Consider the following 25,143-nt stretch of genomic DNA (forward strand, 5'->3'; position numbering starts at 1 on the left):
AACAGAGGAATCTAAAATGACTGAAAGACACTTAAGGAAATGTTCAACATCCTTAGTCATCAGAGAAATGCAAATCAAAAACAACTCTGAGATTCCATCTTACACCTTTAAGAATGGCCAAGATAAATTACACTGATGGCAACTTATGCTGGAGAGGTTGTGGGGATAAGGGAACACTTCTGCATTGCTGGTGGGAGTGCAAGCTGGTACAACCTTTTTGGATGTCAGTGTGGTGATTTCTCAGAAAATTAGGAAACAACCTTCCTCAAGACCCAGTAATACCACTTTTGGGTATATATCCAAAGGATGCTCAACCATGTCACAAGGTCATGTGCTCAACTATGTTCATAGCAGCATTCTTTGTAATAGCCAGAACCTGGAAACAACCTAAATGCTCCTCGACCAAAGAATGAATGAGGAAAACGTGACACACAATGGAGTACTACACAGCAGAAAAAAATGATATCTTGAATTTTTCAGGAAAATGGATGGAGCTAGAAAACATTATTTTTAGTGAGGTAACCCATACACAGAAAGACAATTATCACATGTACTCAATCATAGGTGGTTTTAAAACATAAAACAAAAAAACAGCCTACAAACCACAATCCCAGAGAATTTAGACAACAGTGAGGTCACTAAGAGAGACTTGCATAGATCTAATCTACATGGGAAGTCGAAAGTATAAAAAGACAAGATCTCCTGAGTAAATTGGGAGCATGGGGACCTTGGAGGAGGGTTGAAGGGGAAGGGAGAGGCAGGGAGGGGAGCAGAGAAAAATGTAGAGCTCAATAAAATCAATAAAAAGTATCAATAAAAGTTCCATGAAAATGCCAACATAATTTCTAAAGACAATGAAAAGATGAAAACAAGAGAATAATAATTTTAAAAATCTTTACATTCAATTCATTTTCTTGTTTTCACATGCCAAACAAAACTTTCCTCTTCCCAGCTCTCTCTATTTTCTCTCCCTACCTCTTTCCCCAGATATTCTATCTCTCTTTCAAATTCTACATTTTATCTTGAATTACTTTCAATATTTTGCTAAATTGTTTTTGTATTAATGGTTTTTTTCTTTTATTCATTTTTTTCAGTTTTTTGATCATGCATATTACTGCTATTTTGAAATCATTTTTCTTTCTGTTTCATAATTGTTTTTCTAGTAGGTATTACTATGAGTATAAATTTTCTGTGGACACTTATTGTTTTGATTGTTCTCATTTATACTTCATGTGGAACCTAGGTAACCATAATTAGTAGTGAGTTCTTTTTCTTTGTTATCTTAGTTTTTTATCTCTTGTACTGAATTGCTGTTTGAGCTTCTGTTTCATGTTACTACAAGTTAAAAAAGTGTTTGATCTGTTATCCCGGATTAGGGTCCAGTGATTTGAATATTTACTGTGTATGATCTAAATGAATTTCATAAGATCGCCTTGTTACTTTAAGACAGGTGAGATATCTTAACTAAATGAAGACATTAGAAAAATCTGGTGGTTTAAGTGGAGACCAGATGAAAAGGAATTGTATCAGGGGGCAGACAGCAGATGTGGAACACAAGTCTTTCTGGCTAATTTGAGTACGGGAATATATGCATGTTTGAGTCTAGTGCATTTCCCTGAGTAGAAGTAGTCGTGTAGCTGAGAAGATGAATATGTTTGCCTGCAGAAGTTTGGTGTCCACCTAAAGAGAGGAGTGGAGAATGGGTGATTTTTACAGGATTTGTGGAGTTGAATTAGTAGGAGATCTGGACACCTGATTAGGTGTGAGTAAAGGACACTCCAACAGGGACGGATGTAATTAGTTATGTGGGTTATGTCTTTCTATCTGATGAGCATTTGACTGACCCAGCATACAGACGCAAGAACAGAAGCTACATAGGGTTTTCTCACAATCGTGTTGTATAAACAAACTTGTTCCAACGTATAATGAAGCATCTCTTGTGGAAACTATATGAAGGAAACAGTTTTACATATCTAAACCATTGCAGCATGAATGTTCAGTTATGATGCACTTTGCTTTGGTGATGTGACCCAGTTATACATCCTCTGGAAGAAGATCATCAGGATCATAGAAATATAATTGACAAGAAGACAGAACATTGAGCGAGGAAATCCAGAGGGAGTGTTGTGATATGTGATACCCTTAAATGATGCTTCATCTCTTCAGGTTATCTCCATATCCACTGGCTCAAACTAGGAACTAAGCTTTTAAGTAGTTAAATATCTGGAAAACAACAACAACAACAACAACAACTGAATTCTACAACACATGTTCTGATTTAATGTGGTGACAACAATAAACTTCATTTGCTCCATTTTAATAATGTATATGAAGATCCGTTAATTTCCTTCATTACATGTATTCTAAACAAAATATTTTTTGGTAAGCTCAGTCAACATGTGCCCAACCAATATATCCCAGCTGCAGCAAATGTATCCTATTAAGAAAAAAATATCTTCTATTAATTAATTAATTAATTAATTAATTAAAATTTCCGCCTTCTCCCCGCCTCCCATTTACTTCCCCTTCCCCCCTCTACTCCCCCTCCCTCTCCTGTCCAAAGAGCAGTAAAGGTTCCCTGCCCTGTGGGAAGTCCAAGTTCTTCCCCCCTCCATCCAGGTCTAGGAAGGTGAGCATCCAAACAGGCTAGGCCCCCCCTACCAAAGCCAGTGTATGTAGTAGGATCACAATCCAGTGCCATTGTCCTTGGCTTCTCAGCAGCCCTCATTGTCCACCATGTTCAGGGAATCCGGCTTTATCCCGTGCTTTTTCAGTCCCAGTCCAGCTGGCCTTGGTGAGCTCCCCTTAGATCAGCCCCACCATCTTGGTAGGTGGGTGCACCCCTCGCGGTCCTGACTTCCTTGCTCATGTTCTCCCTCCTTTTGCTCCTCATTTGGACCTTGGGAGCTCAGTCCCGTGCTCCAGTGTGGGGCTCTGTCTCTATCTCCATCCATCGCCAGATGAAGGTTCTATGGTGATATGCAAGATATTCATCAGTATGTCTATAGGATCTGGCCATTTCCAGCTCCCTCTCCTCAGCTACCCAACTAACTAGCTGAGGGCATCTCCCTGAACACCTGGGAACCCCCCTCTAGTCAAGTCTCTTGCCAACCCTAGAATAGCTCCCTTAATTAAGATATATAATTCCTTGTTCCCATATCCACCCTTCCTATATCCCAACCATCCTATTCCCCCAAGCTCTTCCCATCCTCCCCTTCACACTTTTCTCTCCCCATCTCTCCTTACCCCCAACCCACCCCACCCCCAAGTTCCCAATTTTTGCCTGGCAATCTTGTCTACTTCCAATATCCAGGAGGATAACTATATGTTTTTCTTTGGGTTCACCTTCTTATCTCTAGGATCTCGAATTATAGGCTCGATGTCCTTTAATTATGGCTAGAAACCGATTATGAGTGAGTACATCCCATGTTCATCTTTTTGGGTCTGGATTACCTCACTCAGAATAGTGTTTTCTATTTCCATCCATTTGCATGCAAAATTCAAGATGTCATTGTTTTTTATCGCTGAGTAGTACTCTAATATGTATATATTCCACACTTTCTTCATCCATTCTTCCATTGAAGGGCATCTAAATTTTTTCCAGGTTCTGGCTATTACAAATAATGCTGCTATGAACATAGTTGAACAAATGCTTTTGTAATATGATAGGGCATCTCTTGGGTATATTCCCAAGAGTGGTATTGCTGGGTCCTGGGGTAGGTTGATCCCGAATTTCCTGAGAAACTGCCACACTGCTTTCCAAAGTTGTTGCAGAAGTTTGCATTCCCACAGCAATGGATGAGTGTACCCCTTACTCCACAACCTCTCCAGCAATAGAAAAATAGATAAAAAATTGCGATACATATACACAATGGAGTATTAATAAGCTGTTTAAAAAGTATCACGAAATTTGCAGGCAAATGAAAGCGTTGAGAAAAAAATTACCATGAGTGAGAAACAGATAGATAAATGAGGAATGCATTTGCTTATATGTGGATTATAGATGAGATGTCAATATTGGTTACACAGTGGCCTTTAACAGAAGACAAACTGCAGGTATTAGAACAGTTGGTACAGGGGCAACTATATGCTCACCACAGTGAAGAAACAACCAGCCCTTGGAATTCTCCTGTATTTTTTTGTTAAAAAGACAACTGGAAAATGGAGAATGGTGATTGATGTAAGAGCTGTCAACAAGGTGATTTAACCAATGGACCCTCTAAAATCTGGAATTCCTTTGCCTTTCATATTGCCTAAAGGATGGCCTCTTATAGTTATTGATTTAGAAGATTTTACTTCACTATTACCTTTCAAGAAAAGGACTGAGAAAAAATTTGCCTGCACAGTGCCTACTTACAATAATTCTCAGCCTACTAGGAGTTATCAATTGACCATCCTCCCACAGGGAATGCTCAATAAGTCATCCCTATACCAATACTTTGTTAGTCAGCCAATGAAAATAATACATAAAGAATTTCCTAAATCTATAATTTAGCATTACATGGATGACATTTTGTTATCTTATTCAAACGTAAATACTTTAGAAAGAGTGTTTGAAGAAGTAAAGAAAGTTTTGCCTAAATGGTGTTTACAAATTGCTCCTGAAAAAAAATTCAAAAAATACAGGAGATACTGTCAATTACCTAAGTTATAAAATAGGTTTACAGAAAATTAGAACACAAAAGGCACAAATGAGGAGAGACCAATTGCGAACTCTTAATGACTTTCAAAGACTATTAGGAGACATTTCTAGTCTATAACCAGATGTTGGGATAACACCTGATCTAATAATTCATTAAAACAAAACCCTAGGTGGTGACTAAGTCTTAAACAGTCCCAGGGAATTAACAGCTGAAGTGAAGAAAGAATTAACTGTTGTTGAAGAGAAATTACAAGAGGTACATGTAAAATGAGGGAATCCAAATCTTAATTGCCCTCACATTTCTAGCCCCCCCTTTAGCTATTCGTGGCATCTTTAATTGAGCCCTTAAATTGAACCTTGATAGTCCTTCAACACTCTAGCTCCTACAATCCTTCCTTCCCACTCAACATGATCCCTCTAGCTTAGCCTAATATTTGGCTTGGGTCTCTACAATACTTTCCATTAGTTTCTGGATAAAATATCTCTGATGAAACTGGGGTAACCACCAAATTATGAGTACAGCAATGTTGTCATACAAAAGAGTTCCACAGTAGTCCAGAGTGGAGAATAATAAAGGTTAATTTTCTGTGTAAAAACTCACAGAAAGAGTAGCAAGCTGCAGTCCTGTGCATGTGCTAGGATGTGGAATTGAATCCAGCAGCCAACAGGTCCACACATGCTTTTTATCTGCATTTATAGTACATGACTGTGAAAGTAAAGAGATAAAAAATTAATATATTTACAAGGAAAACATGAGCATATTCTTCATGATCTAACCCAGTGTATTTTCTGGGGAGTAGGTAATGAGTTCTGTATGAAGCAACAATTATTATAACACAAATTATCTTAAGACATGACTTCTTAATAAGGGTATTCAGAACGATTTGCCTTTTGGGACTCCCAGGGTATAGCTAAGTGTCTCTAAAATATCTGTTAGAAATATTTTGGTTGTATAATGTTCCAAATGAATTTACATCAAAGATCATAGAAAGGTAAAATATTTTATTTTTCTCTCATTTACATATTCATGATGAAAATGACCATAGTTTAACAAAGAAACCTGAGCTTTCCCACAACAGTAAAGATGCAAAAATATAACATGATTTGAGATTTTCCAAATGAGAGCAACACCTTCTAATTTTCTTCCATGTGATCCACTGCCAAAAAGAACCCTAAGATTTGTGGAAAAATTTCATCTTCTCAAATTGACATTGTTGGAAAACCTTCCTACAGGTATCTGAAGAGTAAGAATTTTCTATTAATGCAATGAATATGAATTTTTTTGAGGTACAGATTTTAAATTTCCTTTAATAAAATGTTAAAATATACTCTCTAAAACAATTTTTAATAATATAAATGTTTAGGAAATCAAAAGATATATGAAAAGCATTTCAATTCTGAGCCACACATGCCACTCCACTTCCAGGTACATAGCCAGTCCAAGTTGCCATCAAGCAAGCTGCCACAATCTGCATACAAATCCCATCCAAATACTTGGTCTCTCAAAAGAGCCAGAGGTCTCTTTGGCAGCATAGCCCAGAAAGCTGGCATTTTAAAATGGCTGTAGCTTTTTTCCTCCTATGGCTGAACCAGGAAAATCTTCTCACAATGAAGCCATGCCTTTGCCCACCCCTAGCCCACCCAAGAAAATGCTGCTATCAAACCATGCTTAACTCTGTTCTTTCATCCTTTTAAGCTTTCTCAGGTTTTACATGGATTTAGTCCACCATGTTGGCGCACCATTTTGTAGGAGGAGGGCCTGCTTGTTCATCCTGGCCACCCGGCTAGCTTAACCCCCCCCTCCCCAAATAACCACACAGAAACTGTATTAATTAAATTACTGTTTGACCCATTATCTCTAGATTCTTATTGGTTAATTCTTACATCTTATTTTAACCCATTTCTATTAATCTGTATATTACCTGGGGTTGTGGCCTACCAGCAAAGTTCCAGCATGTCTATCTCTGGTGGGGGATGCATGGCATCCCCTGACTCTATCCTTTTTTCTCTCAGCATTCAGTTCTGTCTTTCCTGCCTACCTAAGTTTTGCCCTATCAACAGGCCAAGGCAGCTTCTTTTTTCATTAACCAAAAAGAGCAACACATAGACAGAAGGACCTCCTACACCACAATTCAGCTGTGATTTATTCACTCTTATTTTCCTATTTGCCTTTTTGTCTGTATTTTGACAGCACACTGGATGGTATAGCTGAATCTCAGCCCTCTAGCACACCTTCTTTCTGGGCTCAGAGAGAGCTTCTTTCTAAATTGTTCAAATTAGATTCATCCTTGTGCTACATTAGAACCACTCTTTCCTAAATTTCATGTCTATGGATATTTGTTCTTTATACATTTCCTGTCAACTTTGGGTGGAATTCCCTTGTTTAAGTAATTAATGTAATTATAGTTGACTCTGCTTACAGAAGTAATTCATGCGTAATCTAAAAGGGTTAAACATGTTGGTAGGATAAACAATCTCTATTTGCTTTGCAAGGTGTTTATATGTAACTTTTATCTTCTGGAAGATTGAATATTTTTCCCAATTAATTTTTATATCTTCACAAGGGATTGGTGTCATCAGTGAGTCACCTGACTACAATTCTTCACTAGTCTAGGACTCTTTAGAGAAATGAATGAAGACTTTGCACTGGTACTTTGTAGTATGAAATAGATGGCACAAAGGTGGTAGTAAATGCTACAAACTGCATTATATTATACAGTAATTGCTCAACCATCTTTTCATGAGAGGCTTAGTAGAGCCAGGAGCCCTTGGTAAGGGTTAAATCAAGATTCATGGAAATTTTGGCATTAATGCTTTGTGAATAAAGTGGCTGTCCTTTGATCTAGACTTTAGTTGTAGCTAGCTTCCTTTCTGGTTGCATATTCGGGAATCAATTCCCACAGTTCAGAACTATTTCCCTTAGTTACATGTGAAAACAGTTTTATACTGCTTGCCTTCATCACTCTCTCATAGGTAAATACAGACACCTATCTTCCTGCATTTAGCATACTCAACTTGCATTTGGTCTGTGCTTAGGATTTAGGAAAAAGCATTTCATTTAAGATGATGTCTTAAATGATCTCCAAGGACCTAGAATTACTACCTGCCCAAATTGCTGCTCTGGTTTTACCCCACTTAAAAAGATAATTAACTCCTCACGCTCACGTTCCCCTCAGTTTACTGATGATTGTAGCTCTGGAAATTTACAGCTTGTGTTATATACCTTCAAGGACAGCAGAAGAGATAACTAACTGAAACCCAGAAAAGACCCACAACACCCATAATCAGAACAACTGATAACAGCATAACCAAGAGCTGATAATTTAGAGGTCTAGGTCCCTTTTATATTTCTAAAGGAAAACTCCAGACCTAGGCCTGTAGAAATGGCAGTATCTGGTGTGTGTGCTATTTGATTAGGAACCATGGCTTCCCCCTGACTGTTTATGTAGGTTGCATTGTTATCCAATTCTATGCATACTGGGAGAGAAGGAGTCTCATGCTGGTTTAAACAGTTCATCCTCCATTCGTGATTTTATTGAAAATAAACCCTTTAGCTCTTTCTCACCACCTAAATATGTGGTGTAGCACAGTATCTTACCCCTCTAGAATTCTCTGATGATTTAATTCATTTCTTTCTTTTTTTTTTTTTTGGTTTTTCGAGACAGGGTTTCTCTGTAGCTTTGGAGCCTGTCCTGGAACTAGCTCTTATAGACCAGGCTGGCCTCGAACTCACAGAGATCCACCTGCCTCTGCTGGTGGGATTAAAGTGCTGGGATTAAAGGCGTGCGCTACCACCGCCCGGCTTTACCTGATTTTTATAGGGCAAAATGATTCCAGGCCTGGAACCTGCTAGGACTGGGGAATTGCTGGTTTTAAGAAAATACATGGCTGGGAAACATTTGGAATAGATAGAACAATGCAGAACAAGGTAGAATGAGAGAGAAGAAAAGAAAATAAGGAAGAATAAGGATTGAAAGAGAAGGAATAAAACGTGGATAGATGAAACCTGTTGTAAGTAGGCTTCTTCTTTTTTTTTTTTTTTTTTTTTTTTGGTTTTTCGAGGCAGGGTTTCTCTGCAGCTTTAGAGCCTGTCCTGGAGCTAGCTCTTGTAGATCAGGCTAGGCTGGTCTCGAACTCACAGAGATCCGCCTGCCTCTGCCTCCCGAGTGCTGGGATTAAAGGCGTGCGCCACCACCGCCCGGCTGTAAGTAGGCTTCTTAACCATTAAATTTTACCCTCAGATGTTTAGCCCCCATTTATCTTACTGTGGTTGTTAGGAATATTTTCTAACAGAGCCTCTCTGTCAGCACAAAGGAATCTAATTAGATCAGATTAAGCCAAATTAAATCCTTGAGCTCATTAAATAACAGACTCTCCGGTGGCCAGGAGCATGGCAGGGGGAAGACAGACGGAGAGCACACGCAAACCCAAAACCACATGTTCCTTGTTCTGGTGTGACCCTAAATACCCCGTGGAGTAATCCTGATCCTCCCGGGGCGGGGTCAGTACTTGGCAGGCTGGGATGACACTTCCAACTCAATATTGCATCCCAAACTCTGGATATAAGTGTGTGACAAGGAGCTGAGGTATATTTATGGCACATTTTAGGCTCTCTTTGGATAAAGGGGCATTTGGTTCAAGTCTGGCTGCTTCCTGTGGGCATGGGGTAATGTGGGGGAGGGGAGAGCTGAGAGTTGGTGTGCTCATGCTCAGTGAGAGGAATGGCTGGGGCAGAATCTGGTTTGCTGTGATCCTGGAGTCCTCAAGCAGTTGCTGTTTGAGGGAGGAGAGAAGGCAGGCGGCTAGGAGGAAACAATATTGTTATTACTGGTCCTATGCATTAACTGCTAGAAAGAATGGCACAGGAGAGTGTCCTGGTTGGACAGGTAAGGCTTGGGTGTATTAGATACAACCAGATTTTAGTTGGTAGGTGTCCTTCATCTCGGAGAGTTGGTACCAATGGTGAAGTCCCAGGAGCTGTTGCAGGTGTTTGGTGTTATCCGGAGAGCACTTTGTGAGTTGGTCTTGGCCCAGGCAGCAGAAGTGATCTGTAAAATATGCTTGAAACTGGCTGGGGTTAGCAAAAGGCTCTGGAGACTGTTTTTTTTTTTTTTGTTTTTTTTTTTTTTTTTTTTTTTTTTTTTTTTTTTTTTAACAGAACTGATTTTGATACAGTAGTAGATCTTTTCAAGAACCTGTAAGAGGACTGGAACAGATTTACATCTTGGTGTCATAGCAAAAGGCTATTGCTTTAGTTAAGCCAATTAAAGTAATTGGGAACCCTGGATTTTTCTGATACACCTGCAACCTGTTAGGCACACCTGTCCGTATTTTAGCAGGAAACTTTATTATATGTCAGGGATGAAGTAATAAGTTAACAGTACCTAGACTGTCAAATGCTATTTGACAGATCTGGGAGGGATCAATGAGCAAAGATGAGACAGCTTTTTAGCTACACAGGCAATCCCAAAGTCTCCCCTAGTCATAGGAGAACACTAGTCTTAGAAGCAGGGCTTGCCATTAGCTGTTGAGTACAAGAGGCTCAAATATTTTTTTTTCCTGTGGGGGAATATTTAAACTACCTGTCTTGGCAGGATGAGTAGATCAGTTCCCCAGAAAGCATCCAGGAAGCTGAAGAGGTAAAAGGCCACTTTTTTGCTGTGTGGTTAGCTATGCCAAACCCAAAGGTAAGGCCTGGAAGCAGAAGGTCTTCTGTCTTCTTGGAGGAGTCAAAGGGTGCTGCAAAAGCTGGCATGTCTCTGTGTTTTTTTTTTTTTTTTGTTAAAATGCCATATTTTCAGATCTGTAAAGGCGCTTGAGAAATAGGTACCATTACATGTTAAAGTGGGCATATAAGCTAAATTTAGGTGCATATTTTATCCAATTAGTTACAGTTTATCTTTAGTTTTATCAATGCTAGTAGATGCAGGAAGATTAAAAAACAATATTTTAATAAGTCAAAGAATACTAGCATACATGGTTAATCTTACCAAAGATGGCAGATTAGTACACGTGATTACCTTTAACAAAGATGGCCAACTAGCACACGTGGGTGCCCTTACCAAAGATGGCGGTGAGGTTAAAATGCCGGCTACCCACAAAGCACACATGTACACAGAAACATAAATCTACATACTCACACAGATATATTTACTTCTTTCAAACAGAGAAAATATGTCTAAAATATTTTGTAAACTGCCCTTAGGATCATACATAGCAAATTTGTAAACTGCCCTTAGGATCATACATAGCAAAAAAACGTTGAGTAAATAAGCCTATACATTTAATGTTTCATTATTTCCTTATTTTCTGTGTGGTGATAGGGAAGTGTAGGTGCCACAGGTTGAATATGGAAGTGAGAGAACCAATGTTAGAGTTCGTTCTCTTTTTCCATTGTGTGGGTCACAGGGAACAAACACAGCAAATTCAGGTTATCAGGTTCATCAGGCTTGATATATGTGCTTTAAACGGCTTGTCTGTTTTCCCACCCCAAATCATGTACATTTTATATAGAAAATAGTTTGATAGCAGTTATGTAGGAAAATATAATGCAAATTGTATAAGCTACAAAGAAAATGTTTTTCCTATGAAATTTAAAGAAGTATTTCAAGTTTTACACATATTTTTGTGATTTTTAATAGAGACATTTGGCCTTATTTTAGTTAGGGTTATATATATTGAAGTTGAGACCATCTAAGGATGTGTTAAAATTTGAGTGTTTTCATAAAATAACAGAAATTAATAATAAGATGAGGCTATACATACATATGGATTTTATTTAGGTATTTAAATAAAGTTATATATTGGAAATGTATGATGAATGTTTCTGAGAAGATAGATGCATTATGTACTTTGAATTATAATAAGAGTATATTTTATTTAGAAAGTATGAAATACAAACTTTACTAATTAATAGAGTAGCACTGAAATAAAATATTTCTGATGTTTTAAAACACTAAAGGAGGAGCAACAGTTTAAATATGCTAAGATATTGATAATATATCATATTCTATTTTAATCATCAGTCATATTTTTTATTTGTTAGAGCATAGAAAAAGTGCACAGTGTTACATGTCTGTAGTCTTAGCTAATATGTAGAAGAATGACTGGACCTTAGAAGACACCAGCCAGGGTAACACAGTGATCTACTTCTCTTAGTCTCTCTGTCTCTCTCTCTGTGTCTCTCTTTCTCTTTTTTTCTCTTTGTCTCATACACACAGGTACCATAGAGGATATGATAAAGACTGGCTGCATATGAAAATGGAGTTTATTCCTGGAAACGTCTGGATAAAATGGCATGGAATTTATTTTCTTATTTATTTTTATTTTTTAAATTTATTAGATTTAAAAAAAATACCAATCCAAATTCCCACTCCCTCCCCTCTCCCATTCCCTTCACACACCCTCCCACCCACCCCCATCTAAAGCTAAGAGATGGTGAGGCACTTTGCTTTGTGGAAGGCCCAAGCCCCTCCCTACTACAACTAGGCTGAGCAAGTTATACAATCAAAGAGAATAGGATACCAAAAAGCCAGTACATATAGTAGAAATAAATCCCAGTGCCACTGTCAGAGCCCCTCAATCCCAGGGCCCCTCAGTCTTCCCCAGCCATTCAACTGTAAACCACATTCGGAGGGACTAATTTGGCCCTGTGTTTGTTCCTTTGTTCCTTCCCAGTCCAGCTGGAGTTGGTGAGCTCCCATTAGCTCAGGTAAACTGTTTTGGTGGATGAACCAACCCTTCATGGTCTTGACCTTTTTGTTCATATTCTCATTCCTTCCACTCTTCAACTGGACTTGGGAGCTCAGTCCAGTGCTCCAATGTGGGTCTCTGCCCGTTTCCATCTGTTATTGTACAAAGGTTGTATGCTGAGATTTAAGATAACCATCAGTCTGAGTGTAGGGAAAGGCCAGTTTCGGCACTCTCTAATGCCATGGAATTTATAAGGTTGAAGGAAATATGAACTGAATGAACAATTTTACATAGGTCAGTGCTTATATTATAGACCACAGGGACCAGAGTCAATCCTTTAGTACTATTCTTTTAAATAAATTATGACCTTGTACTTTCAGTTTTTGAAACATCTAAGTTTGAGGTAGGAGTTCCTTCTGTAATCTTGGCATTCAGATGACAAGCACAGATAGGGTATGATTTCAAGATCAAATTAGCCTATATAAGTTAAACTTACTGTACGCCAAAACAAAAGAGAAATCTTAATAATGTCCTTGACAATAATGCATTGTTTCAGGCAGGATGAGATATTTAAAAATCACTTCTCTTCAGTAACGTTTCTTGGGTGCAAACATTCTGAATACTTTTGACAATTGCCAAAACTATGTTTCATAAGCCTGACTTATTTTTTTTTTATTTCATGAGTAAGTATTAGGAAAGTCCTGCCTAAGACACTAGATAGGGTGGCTATAAGGTTATCTGATAGCACATCCTGCATGATTTGTTTAACAACTTTTTAACATGCAGCATCTTGGAAACTTTATACTTATTTAATTTGTAAGGCATTTTATGTATTTCTCATGTGTAGGATACTGTTTTGAAAATGTTATACATCATGGATTATCTAAATTTAAGTAGACCATGGATGCCTTAGCATGCACATGATCTTCTTGAGATTACTGACAACACATAATCTACTCTGCTAAGTATTTTTATGAGTACAACAAATTATTACTAACTATAGTTAACATATCGTAATTCTCTTTCAGTTTCCACAGGTTCCATGGCAGTTTCCATGTTCATGTTTCCTCAGATGGGCTGATACGAGACTTCGACAGTTCCAGGTACACCCACTGAACAGATGCCTTTCACAAGTCCTCCCATGTATCCCTGAACATAGCTCTGAATGTCCACTTACAGATGTATAAGTGAAGCACATCACTTATAAACATTTAATTCAAAACTCTAATAAGTGGCAGTTATGCATGGAATTTTATCATATGTGAACATATTAATAAATGTAAAATAATATATTTATAGTCTGCATAATTCAGATGGTGTAAAATAACAAAGGCCTCCTTCGACCTTCCATCTCTCTAATGGTTGCTTTTTTGGTTGTTTTTTAGAGGAGTTAGAAATGGAAATCAGAGCCTTGAAAAGCTAAGCGTATGCTTTAAAACTTTCTTTGATGACTGTTTTAAAATGCGTGCTTATTTCCCTATGATGAAGTGTGGTCTCGAGTAAGATGGGTTTTATAGAATATGTTATATAGGGTGATGACAAGTGACCGTTACAATTAAGTTGACAACATCATATTTAATAAGTATCACAGGAGAAACATGCTATGCAAAAACACATCTGAGAAATGCATGGACTGCTGCAACACTAAAAGATGGATAAATATGAGACTAAATTACAGTAAATTTCTAGAATACATATGGAGATTAATTCCAATTGTATAGCATGTCTCAAGTGTGGACAGGAGTTTGGATTACCAAACTGACACCAAGCATGAACACACAAAGCATAAACTCACATGAATATATTTGTATAAGTATATAAAATATTCACAAAAGCTATTCAATATTAAAATGCTTAATATTTGGTTACAAATATACAAATTTCTGTGCATAATCATTTAAAATAATAATACAATGATAAGAGTGCTTTTATTTTTTTTACAAATGTATGCATATTTCAAGCAAACGTGTTATGGAAATGATACAATATTCTCCAAAGAAATGCTGAAAGATGAAATACAAATGGAGACTTCAAGAAATATGGAAAATTAAAAACCCATAGAATAGGCTACTGGGAACACTCTTTATGTGTGTATATATGATTAATTTCTTTTTACCCTAATTGGGGTGTTGTCCAGTTCAGTTGGCAAGTATTTCAATCTCATTGTACTTCTCAGTCCTTATGGAGAAATGGGAATTAAGGGGGGTAATATATGCATTTATGTATTAAACTATAAAATCAGAATTTACTCTTCTGTGGTGGATACTATTGTATTATCTTCTTAAGATTGTTGATTTGTGTTGCATTCTGTTCTCCTCTGTTTTATGAAAGTGACTGATGGTGTACCCAAAAGGCCACCTGAAGAACAAACAATTTGAGTAGAAAAAGCAAAGTTATCAGAAATATCCAAAACGTTAATGTAAGGTATGATTGCCTTGCATTAATGAAAAGGCCGGAAGTAATACTACGAGTCTAAATTCAACCAATTGACCTCCCAGTGAGTAAATTAAAAAAATATCATGCTTACAACATAGGGGTTCAGTGGAGCATAAATTGTCTCCCATGGAACATAAAAGAACTTTGCTAGAATTATTTATTTATTACGAAACTTTAGAGTTGCGATACCTGCCAGCTATTCTCCAGCTCTGGGCCCACCAGGGGACTTGTTAGAGTGTTACACTGTGACAATCAAAAAGTTACAATTAAGTATAGATAATTAAAAGGAAACCAATTTGCAGTTTAATCTCAGGAGAAGTAAGGAAAATAGCCTCAGGGTATGTAACTTAGTTGTATTGACAACAATGAATTCCTCAGTTGATTTAAGAGTAACTTGGCAACAATGAAATCAACAGAAATCTCAGATAAAACATTCCAGGTTTCTTTTGGGACCAGCTGTGATTTTCATGAACATCACAGGACCATTTGCTTATGATTGGACATACTTCCTCTGTGGTTTGTAGTGTTTAGGGAGATGAAGGACAGCACAATCTAAACTTGTCTACTTGAAGTGCAACTATAATATGAGTCTTTAATGGTGGATTTAAACTCTTTGTTTTGTTTACATTCCAGCAGGCTTAATCTGTACCTGCTTACTGTTAAAAATAAAAGATATTTTTATTAAAAATGTATTCCCATTTGAAAGATGACTGATTTTAGAGACAAATACATAACTTTGTACTTCAAGCATACACTTCCTCTAGTATTTAAATATGTCACACAACAACTTTTACAGTAAGATTCTCACTGAATGCAGATATAGCTATTTTATATCCTGTAAAACAAGCACATTATTTAAGTTATTCAATTCATAAGAAGTTATTTAATTGCTTAAAGTTTGCATTCATGTTTTATTATGTATGAAGCCCAACAACTGGTGAGAGAAATCTCCCCTACACAAAATTTAAAAAAAATTATACAATTCTCCTATAGAAAATAAATGTTCAGACACATACATATATAAAATCACACATACACTCTCCTATGTAGAAGAATGACAAGAAAATTATTAACCCACTCTCTTATACAGAAGTATCTACATGACATGATAGGAGTTAGCTCATTCATACTTCTACCTTTAGTGTTATGAAAAAGAAAGTAAAACATTAGTTATCTAATAAAACTTCTTCAATAAGACAAGTTTTATTAGTTATTATCCTTTCCCACTTCTTTAGTGAGCATCCTCCTACACAAGTGATTTCTCATTTTCTGTTTAGTATGCTTCCTTGCTAAGTACTAAAACATATACTTTTAAAGCTATTGAAAAACACATCCAAAATTATATGGAATTAAATAATGAAGTCTATAGAAAATGAACCATTTTAGTGTAATATGTTTGCTAAAGTAAATTAAGATTGTATTAAAAAAGGTTAAGCAAAGGGAGCGAGCAGGTTCCTGGATGCAGAGTTCACTGTTCTTGAAGAGCCAACATACGAACTGACATGAGTTCAATGGCATAGGCGCCATTTCTTTTTCTCGGCAAGATTCTCTAGCATTTCTTCTTAATTGTCTCAGACTTAATAAATATTGAAAATAATTTTGACATATTGATGATGAATTTTCAGATATTTATGTATCCTGGATTTTTTCCAACAGTAAAAGCAAGGAACCATAGGTTGGAATAATCCAGTGAATGAACATGCATCCAAAGGAAATTAAATAAGCGTGTCTCAGAGAGATCTGTACGGATTAATTGTTACATATTCATTGCAGTTCACATGTTACATCAGCCTGAAATTCCACCAGAGCACAATAAGCAAATATGACAGATGATGGTAAGTTCTGAGTCGACTGAAGGGAAAGTAGTATGTCATACTATATAATGAATCTTGTGTGTGAGCTGTGTGAATAGGAGCATACATGTGGTGTGTGCAAAGTGCATAGTACATATATAACAAGAAGAAACCATTTTTCTGGGTTTTGGAAAATCTTTATTAAAGTACTATGGTATGGGAGACATAGTTTGCCTCCCTTGAAGCCTCTTAGCTGTGGTGTTGTCTGGGAATGATTTTTTATATCAGCTACATTCATAATTACATGCATTTATTACATGTGAGAATTTGTAAGCAAATATATAGCAGAATGACTAAGTGTAACAAGTTAAGAAACACATTGCTTGCTTGCCATTACTCTTGTGGCAAAAACACACTTTATCTTCTGAGACTTTTAAAAAGTACAAATTGTAGTAAAAGTAACTATAGCCATTTTGTCCTAGATATGGCTCCCGAATTCACACCCCTCTTTTTAACTGTAAGAGTGAATATTTTGACCATCATTTCCCCAACTTCTTCTACCCACCTTATCCAAAGGTTAACTATGAGTCTAATCTTTTAGATATAAAAGATGTTAGATTCTACAGGTATCATGTGGTATTTGTCATTTTGTTATGATTTATCTATTTTACTTAACATAATATTCTCCAGGCTCATTCATTTTCTAGGGACAAGGTTTAGTTTGAGACTTGGTCTTATATAGCCCAGACTGATTTCAGACTAGATAAGATTGACCTTGAAGTCTTAATACTTCAGCCTCCATCTCCCAAGTGCTAGGATTATGGGTATTATTTTTTACTATGTCTGCCTGAATTAATATATTATTATGAGTTAATAGTACACTGTTTCAATATCGTATCCATGCAAAGATGAACATTGTCTTTTTATGTACCAAGTACTATGAACATATTACAATAAACATGTGCAGATATCTATTAAATATCTTGATTTCATTTCCTTTGAGTGAATTCCCAGCTGCTGGATTACTACATCCTATGGTAACTTAGTTTTACTTATTTTTCTTTTGGTTGTTCAAGATAGGGATCTTCTCTGTAGCCCTGGCTGTCCTGGAACTAGCTCTTTAGCCCAGGCAGGCCTCAAACTCACAGAAATCCACCTGCCTCTAACTGCTGAGTCAGGATAAAAGGCGTGCACCACCACTGCCTGACTAGTTTTACTGTTTAAAAGCAACCAGAATGTTGCTAAGCAGTACAGCTTATCTAAAAAATTATTTTTGACCAAAAGTAAACAAAAATTCATGATTTAAGAATCATCCATCCTGTTTGGTCCCCTGTTCCATCAGTCCCATTCCAACTGGACTTGGTGGTCTCCCGTTAGATCTGTCCCACCGTCTCAATGGGTAAACGTGCTCCTCATGGTCCTGACTTCCTTGCTCATGATCTCCCTCCTTTTGCTCCTCATCAGGACCTTGGGAGCTCAGTCTGGTGCTCCTATGACTGAGAAACCAAGGACAACGGCAATGAACGTGAACTCTACAGCATAGACGGGCTCACTGTGAGCCTTGTCAGTTTGGTTGCTCACCTTCCTGGACTTAGGGGGAGCTGGGAGGACCTTGGACTTAACATAGTGAAGGGAACCCTGATGGCTCTTTGTCTTGGAGAGGGGTGGAGTGGGGGTATGGGTGGAGGGGAGGGGAGGGAAGGGGGAGGAGGAGGGAAGGAGATGGAAATCTTTAATAAAAAAAAAAGAATTTAGTTGAAAAAAAAAGAATCATCCATCCTGTTACTTTACTGGCTTGATATTGCACAGACCCTATTTGAATACAAACAACACTGTGATTTCATGTATACAACTTTGTCATGCCCAGAAAAAATATCTTTGTTGTAAATGCTCACTACCTGTGTAATTTACAATTTCCTCACTCTTTTGAAATGAGTCATGAAGATTATGGGGAGGATGTGTAATGTAGATGTCCCATTTAGAGCTGAACACCTGATTCTCTTATTCTCATAATCATGCCAGGAATGCACCAGTATTTATATCTTGCACTGTTAGTCATTATTTTAACTTACATAGTTTGTAGTTAGGTAGGAATACCAATGACTGCCCACTTAGTAGCATACCCTTCCTATACTATGAAGGTGAGCCAGTGGGAATGAAGATTTCAGGTTTGTATAACACCATAATATGAGTGAAATGCCAGCCTTCAGAATGGAAAAATATTCATAGTTAGCTTTTTCTAACAGAAAGTTTGTTTGTCAATCATACAGAAAACTTGAAAAACTAATCACCAAGAAAACCAAAAGGCTAATTGAAAATATGGGTATGGAAATACATGGAAAGTTCAGAAACATTAAATAAAAATGACTGAATTTTTTAAAATAAGCAACACATTTAGCAGACAAATTTAAAATAAAACTTTGAGATTTAAAATGGATAAAATTTAAAAGAAAAAAGGAAACCAATTTGGACATTTTTTTGAGAAAAGAAAAGCATTTACTGTTAGTGGGAGTGAAAATTGGTGGGACAATATGAAAATAATTATAGATATGTTCAAAAAACTAAAACAGGATTTACTATGTGATATAACTATACTATTTCTGGTCACATTCCCAAAGTACTGTACATTCTACTCTAGAAATATTTTCCCATTCATGTTCATTGTTGCTCCAATCACAATGCCCAGGAAAAAGAACCAGCTTAGATCCCCATCAACTGCTGAATGGATACTGCAAATGTGGTACACTTATACAATGAAATGCACTTCTTTCCACTGTAAGAAGTGCACTTTGAAGGTAAATGGATCAAACAGGGCATACTCACTATAAATTACACAAGCCAGCCACAGAAAATAAATATTGCATAGTTTCTCTAATCAATGGATGATAGCTTTTAATTTGTAGACAAGGGTTTAAATTGTGGTACCCATGTAAGTCATAAAAGATGTCCGGTGCCATGGTATTGGGGGCACTGTGTTCAAGGGAAAGACGATGCCAACTCAGGTGCTTTGAAGGAGGTAATAACGAAGCATGAAGAATAAAAGGAGATAGGGACTGAGTGTAGGGTAGATGAGGGAAAACAGGAAAGTGTAATTAAGGTTTAATATTTTTGATAAGCCTATATAGTAACCTGATACTATAGAAGTTTCCTAAAATATATACCTTAAATTATAGGTATATAAATGGGGTACCCTACATTCACCGGGAAGACAATGTCTCTCTAAGATAAAATTGGATAACAAATGCCAGGTATGGGTTAACTCTTTTATTTTAATAAGTTTTTTTTAGCTTTATTTATTTAGTATGTATACAGTATTCTTCCTGCATGTATGCCTGCAGGCCAGAAGAGGGCACCAGGTTATTATTAGAGATGCTGTATACATTATCAGGAAGGACACGCCACATAAAGTCTGCAGGTCATGGATGTCAGAGAACCCCATAAGGGTGAATCCTCTTAACTGCAGTGAGATTGAGCATGCTGGATTCTTTTCAGACCCTGTCAGCATGACAGGGAAAAAGGAAGGAATGCTGGTACTGCTAAGTAGTGATACTGATTTACATACATATTCACTTGAAAAGAATTCGAGAATTCAGGCACACATAGGGAAAGATGAATTTCCAAACATTTCTCTTCCTGGCATATTTTTATTCCTTAACTCTCCCTACTATGTATTCTTTGTGTATATGTATATATCTCCATCATTCTCCCCATATTCACTTTATCTCTATGACTTTCCTCCTCTCTCACCTCTCTCTCTCTCTCTCCCTCTCTCTCTGTCTCTCTTTCTTTTTCTCTCTCTTTAGTCTTCAATTGCCCTTAAGACTCTTTATATACAACCTATATTTTCTATGATTCATATGTAGAACCTTAAATCTTCTAAATGCATCAGCAATATGTGATATAAAATAGTCTTATAAGCTTGTGTCTATGGTCATAATTAGTTTAGAACAATTTACAAAGGTTTTAGGAAAAATTTTTTGCATTAATAGATTAGTAAGTTATTCTTGTATGAATATTGAGTGTATGTCAGCAAGTTGTATGAATGGATTTTGAGTACTTAAATAGCAGAGTCATGTTAGATAGCTATAAAGATATATCTAAATATTACCTCAATATTAAAATTTCATGTTTCAAAGATCATATTATCACATATAGTATAGAATTACTATGAATCTATATGCATAAACAAAATAAAAATATAGAAAAATAAAATGGAGAAAAGGGAAAAATAAAATTGTTTTATTTAATCCTATAGACACAAATTTGCATTTATGTAAGATGGCCATTAGTTTGAACAACAAAAATTTGACTGATTTACTAAATGCTTGTGGCAATGCTTAACAGTTTTCATCAAGAATTTTTTTTTTTGTTTTTTTGAGACAGGGTTTCTCTGTAGCTTAGAGCCTGTCCTGGAACTAGCTCTTGTAGACCAAGGTGGTCTCAAATTCACAGAGATCTGTCTGCTTCTGTCTCCCAAGTGCTGAGATTAAAGGCATGTGCTACCACTGTCTGGCACATCAAAAATCTTAAAAAATAATAATAACCCAAATTTAGATATTTCTTTACCTAAAACAACTGAAAATGTCCAATGGAAATAAAAAGGTAAGGTAAAGCTTGGCATCTCTCCAATAATTTACTTTAACTGTGTTGCCTTAAACTTTCAGAGAAATTAATGCTTAATTCTAGGGGCAAGCATTTGTCTACCTCTAGTCAGTAATGCTGTTTATTAAAGGTTGAAAAAAGATTAATGATTAGCAAAAATATTTCCAATTTCATAAAAACCATCTTTTACAATAACTATAAAGGATCACCAAGAAGTCTTTCTTCTTTGCCCTCAATCTATCTTGAACAGTGGATGATTGTAGGCACATGACTCACTGAGGATCCTGACACTATAAGAAGGAATAATAATCAAACTGGGAATACATATCAAAACTTCCAAATAGAAAATCAGACATGCATACAGACTCCAAAGCAAAAATAAACTGCTCCTTCTGACATTTCCATTTAGATTAAAAAGGATTCTGCTTTAAACAGAGTCGACTATAATTTCCTGGACACTGTTGATGCACTGTGTTTTCAGAATGAGGTGAAAATCAACCAGAACATGTCGATTCAGTAGTTTTTATGCACTTTTCTCTGTTTAATCTTGGAGTTCTTGTCAATACTTTGGAAGACAAAGGCATCCATCAGTTATATTTTCAAAGACTTAAAGTTCTTATTGAATAGGTCTTTCACTTTTTTGGTATTTGTTATCCCAACATATTTTGTTATTTGTGGTTATTCTGAAATGTGATGTTTCTCTGATTTCATCCTCAGCCCCTTTATCATTTCTAAATAGGAGGGTTACTGATTTTTTTTAGTTGATCTTGTATCCTGCCACATTACTAAAGGTATTTATCAGCTGTAGGAGTTCCCTGGTTGTTGGGACCATTTGGAGTCCTGGCCTCCAGCTGCTCTTCCCTGCTAGAGATCTTTACTTTCCTTCTGATCTGAGTTACTAAAAGCTGTGTCAAAGTTGTTTACCAGCTCTGCTTCACGAGCACGTGTTGCCTTGGCCTTGAGGATCAGAGGATAAGGTTTTCACCTATCGGCCCACTTGTCTGTAAGCCTCCATGGTGTTATTGAATATAGGGCTTCTTACCAGTGACTAGAAGTCTGTGTCCCTGTCTCTCTGTCTGTGTGTCTCTGTGTGAGTCTTTGTGTGTTTCAACCTCCAGTCCCTTGCCTGAAGCTCGCGAACTGTATGGTAGCACGAAGAGCACAGACAGGTGTTGTGCGCTGCACCCGCAGAGTTTTTGGGTTCACTTATATATACTATCCTATCATCTGCAAATAACGAAAGTTTGACTTCTTTCTTTCTGATTTGAAGCTCCTTGATCTCCTTTTCTTTTATTTCTTTCTTTATTTTATTTATTTATTTATTTGTTTTTTATTGAGACTTACATTTTTCTCTGTTCCCCTCCCTGCCTCCCCTCTCCCCTCAGGAGATCTTGTCTTTTCTACTTCCCATGTAGATTAGATCGATGTATATCTTTCTTAGACTCCTCATTATTGTCTAGGTTCTCTGGGATTGTGATTTGTGGGATGGTTTTATTTGTTTTATGTTTAAAAACCACTTATGAGTGAGTACATGTGATAATTGTCTTTCAGGGTCTGGGCTACCTCACTCAAAATGATTTTTTTTTAAATTTATTCTTCGGTTGAAGGGCATTTAGATTCTGGAGTACTATGCAGCAGAAAAAAATAATGATACCTTGAATTTTCCAAAGTAGTCAACTTCATAAAGAAAAGCAAAAGAAACCAAGATAGCCAATACATTCCTGTACAATAAAAGAACTTCTGGAGGCATCACAATCCCTGACTTCAAACTCTAATACAGAACTACAGTACTGAAAACAGCCTGGGATTGGAATAAAAGGAGACAGGAGGACCAATGGAACCAAATTGAAGACACAGATATTAATCTACCCAGCATTGAACACCTGATTTTTGACAAAGATTAAAAAGTTATCAAATGGAAAAAAGAAAGCATATTTAACAAATGGTGCTGGCATAACTGGATATCAATATGTAGAAGATTGAAAATAAACCCATATCTATCATCATGCACAAAACTCAAGTCCAAATGGATCAAAGACCTCATCATAAAGCTAACTACACTGAAACTCATAGAAGAAAGAGTGGGAAGTACACTTAAATGCATTGGCACAGGGAACAACTTCCTAAATATAACCACAGTAGCACAGACACTGAGAGAAACAATTAATAAATGGGACCTCCTGAAACTGAAAAGCTTCTGTAAAGCAAAGGACATCAACAAGACAAAATGACAGCCTACAAAGTGGGAAAAGATCTTCACTAATCCCACATCAGGCAGAGGTCTGATCTCTAAAATATTCAAAGAACTCAAGAAATTAGTAATCAAAAGAACAAATAATCTAATAAAAACAATGGAGTACAGACCCAAACAGAGAACTCTCCACAGAGGAATCTAAAATGGCTAAAAGACACTTAAGGAAATGTTCAACATCCTTAGTCATCAGAGAAATGCAAATCAGAAGAACTCTGAGATTCCATCTTACACCTGTAAGAATGGCCAAGATCAAAAACACTGATGACAACTTATGCTGGAGAGGATGTGGGGTAAAGGGAGCACTCCTGCATTGCTGGTGGGAATGCAAGCTGGTACTGTTAGATCCCAACTCTGGGATGCTAACTCCTCAGGAGGGTCACCCCAAGGAACCACTCAGCAGTCCGGTTGATGCAAAAGCAAGAGGAAGTTTATTCTTGTTTGCGCAAACAAACGGGCTCCTCATCTGTGTCAGGGAGAGAAGCTCCCACTAGTGATTACAGGCTACTTTTTTTTTTTTTTGGTTTTTCGAGACAGGGTTTCTCTGCAGCTTTTTTAGAGCCTGTCCTGGAACTAGCTCTTGTAGACCAGGCTGGTCTCGAACTCACAGAGATCCGCCTGCCTCTGCCTCCCAAGTGCTGGAATTAAAGGCGTGCGCCACCACTGCCCAGCTCTACAGGCTACTTTTAAAGGCAAAAACCCACATATTCAGGGAAGGGGTACAGTGGGTTGTTTGTCAAATACAGGAATTGGCTCATTTTAAGGGCATTTACTATGATTGGTTATGTCAAAGGCAGGATGGGCTGTTGCTGGGAAAGGCTGTTGGAAAACACCTAATATTCTAGTCAACAGGCAGGGTGGGGTCACGACTAGTTCAGAAAAACATGTTTTCTCTAGTTTGCAAAAACGTTTTCTTCAGTACAAGAAGTCACTGTGGTGATTTCTCAGAAAACTAGGAAACAACCTTCCTTTTTATTTTCTTATTGCTATAGCAAGAACTTCAAAAACTATGTTGAACTGCTCTAGAGAGAGTGGACAGCTTTGTCCTGTTCCTGATTTTAGTGGAATCACTTTGAGTTTCTCTCCATTTAATTTGATGTTGGCTGTCAGCTTGCTGTATATTACTTTTATTATGTTTAGATATGCTCCTTGTAATCCTGATCTGTACAAAACCATTGTCATGATGGGGTGTTGGATTTTGTTGAATGTTCTTTCAGTATCTAATAAGATGATTCTATGTTTTTTCTTTATTTATATGATGGATTATATTGATAGATTTTTGTAGGTTGAACCCTCCCTGCATCTCTGGGATGAAGCCACCTTTATGATGGTGGATAATTTTTTTTGATGCGTTCTTGGATTTGTTTTGCCAGTATTTTTTGAGTATTTTTGCATCTATGCTCATGCGTGAGATTGGTCTGTAATTCTCTTTCTTGGTTGAGTCTCTGTGTGATTTTGGCGTCAGGGTAACTGTAGCCTCATAAAAAGAGTTTGGCAATGTTCTTTCTGTTTCTATTAGTGAAACATTTTGAGGAGTATAGGTATTAACTCTTCTTGGAAGTTCTGGTAGACTTCTGCATTAAAATTATTTGGCCCTGGGCTTTCTTTTTAGTTGGGAGGCTTTTGATGACAGCTTCCATTTCTTTTCAGTTTAGAGGTCTATTTTAATTGCTCACCTGGTCTTGATTTAATTTTGGCATATGGTATCTATGTAGAAAATTGTCCAT

This window comes from Arvicola amphibius, chromosome 12 (genome assembly GCF_903992535.2).
Source record: "Arvicola amphibius chromosome 12, mArvAmp1.2, whole genome shotgun sequence".
NCBI classification, from domain to species: domain Eukaryota; kingdom Metazoa; phylum Chordata; class Mammalia; order Rodentia; family Cricetidae; genus Arvicola; species Arvicola amphibius.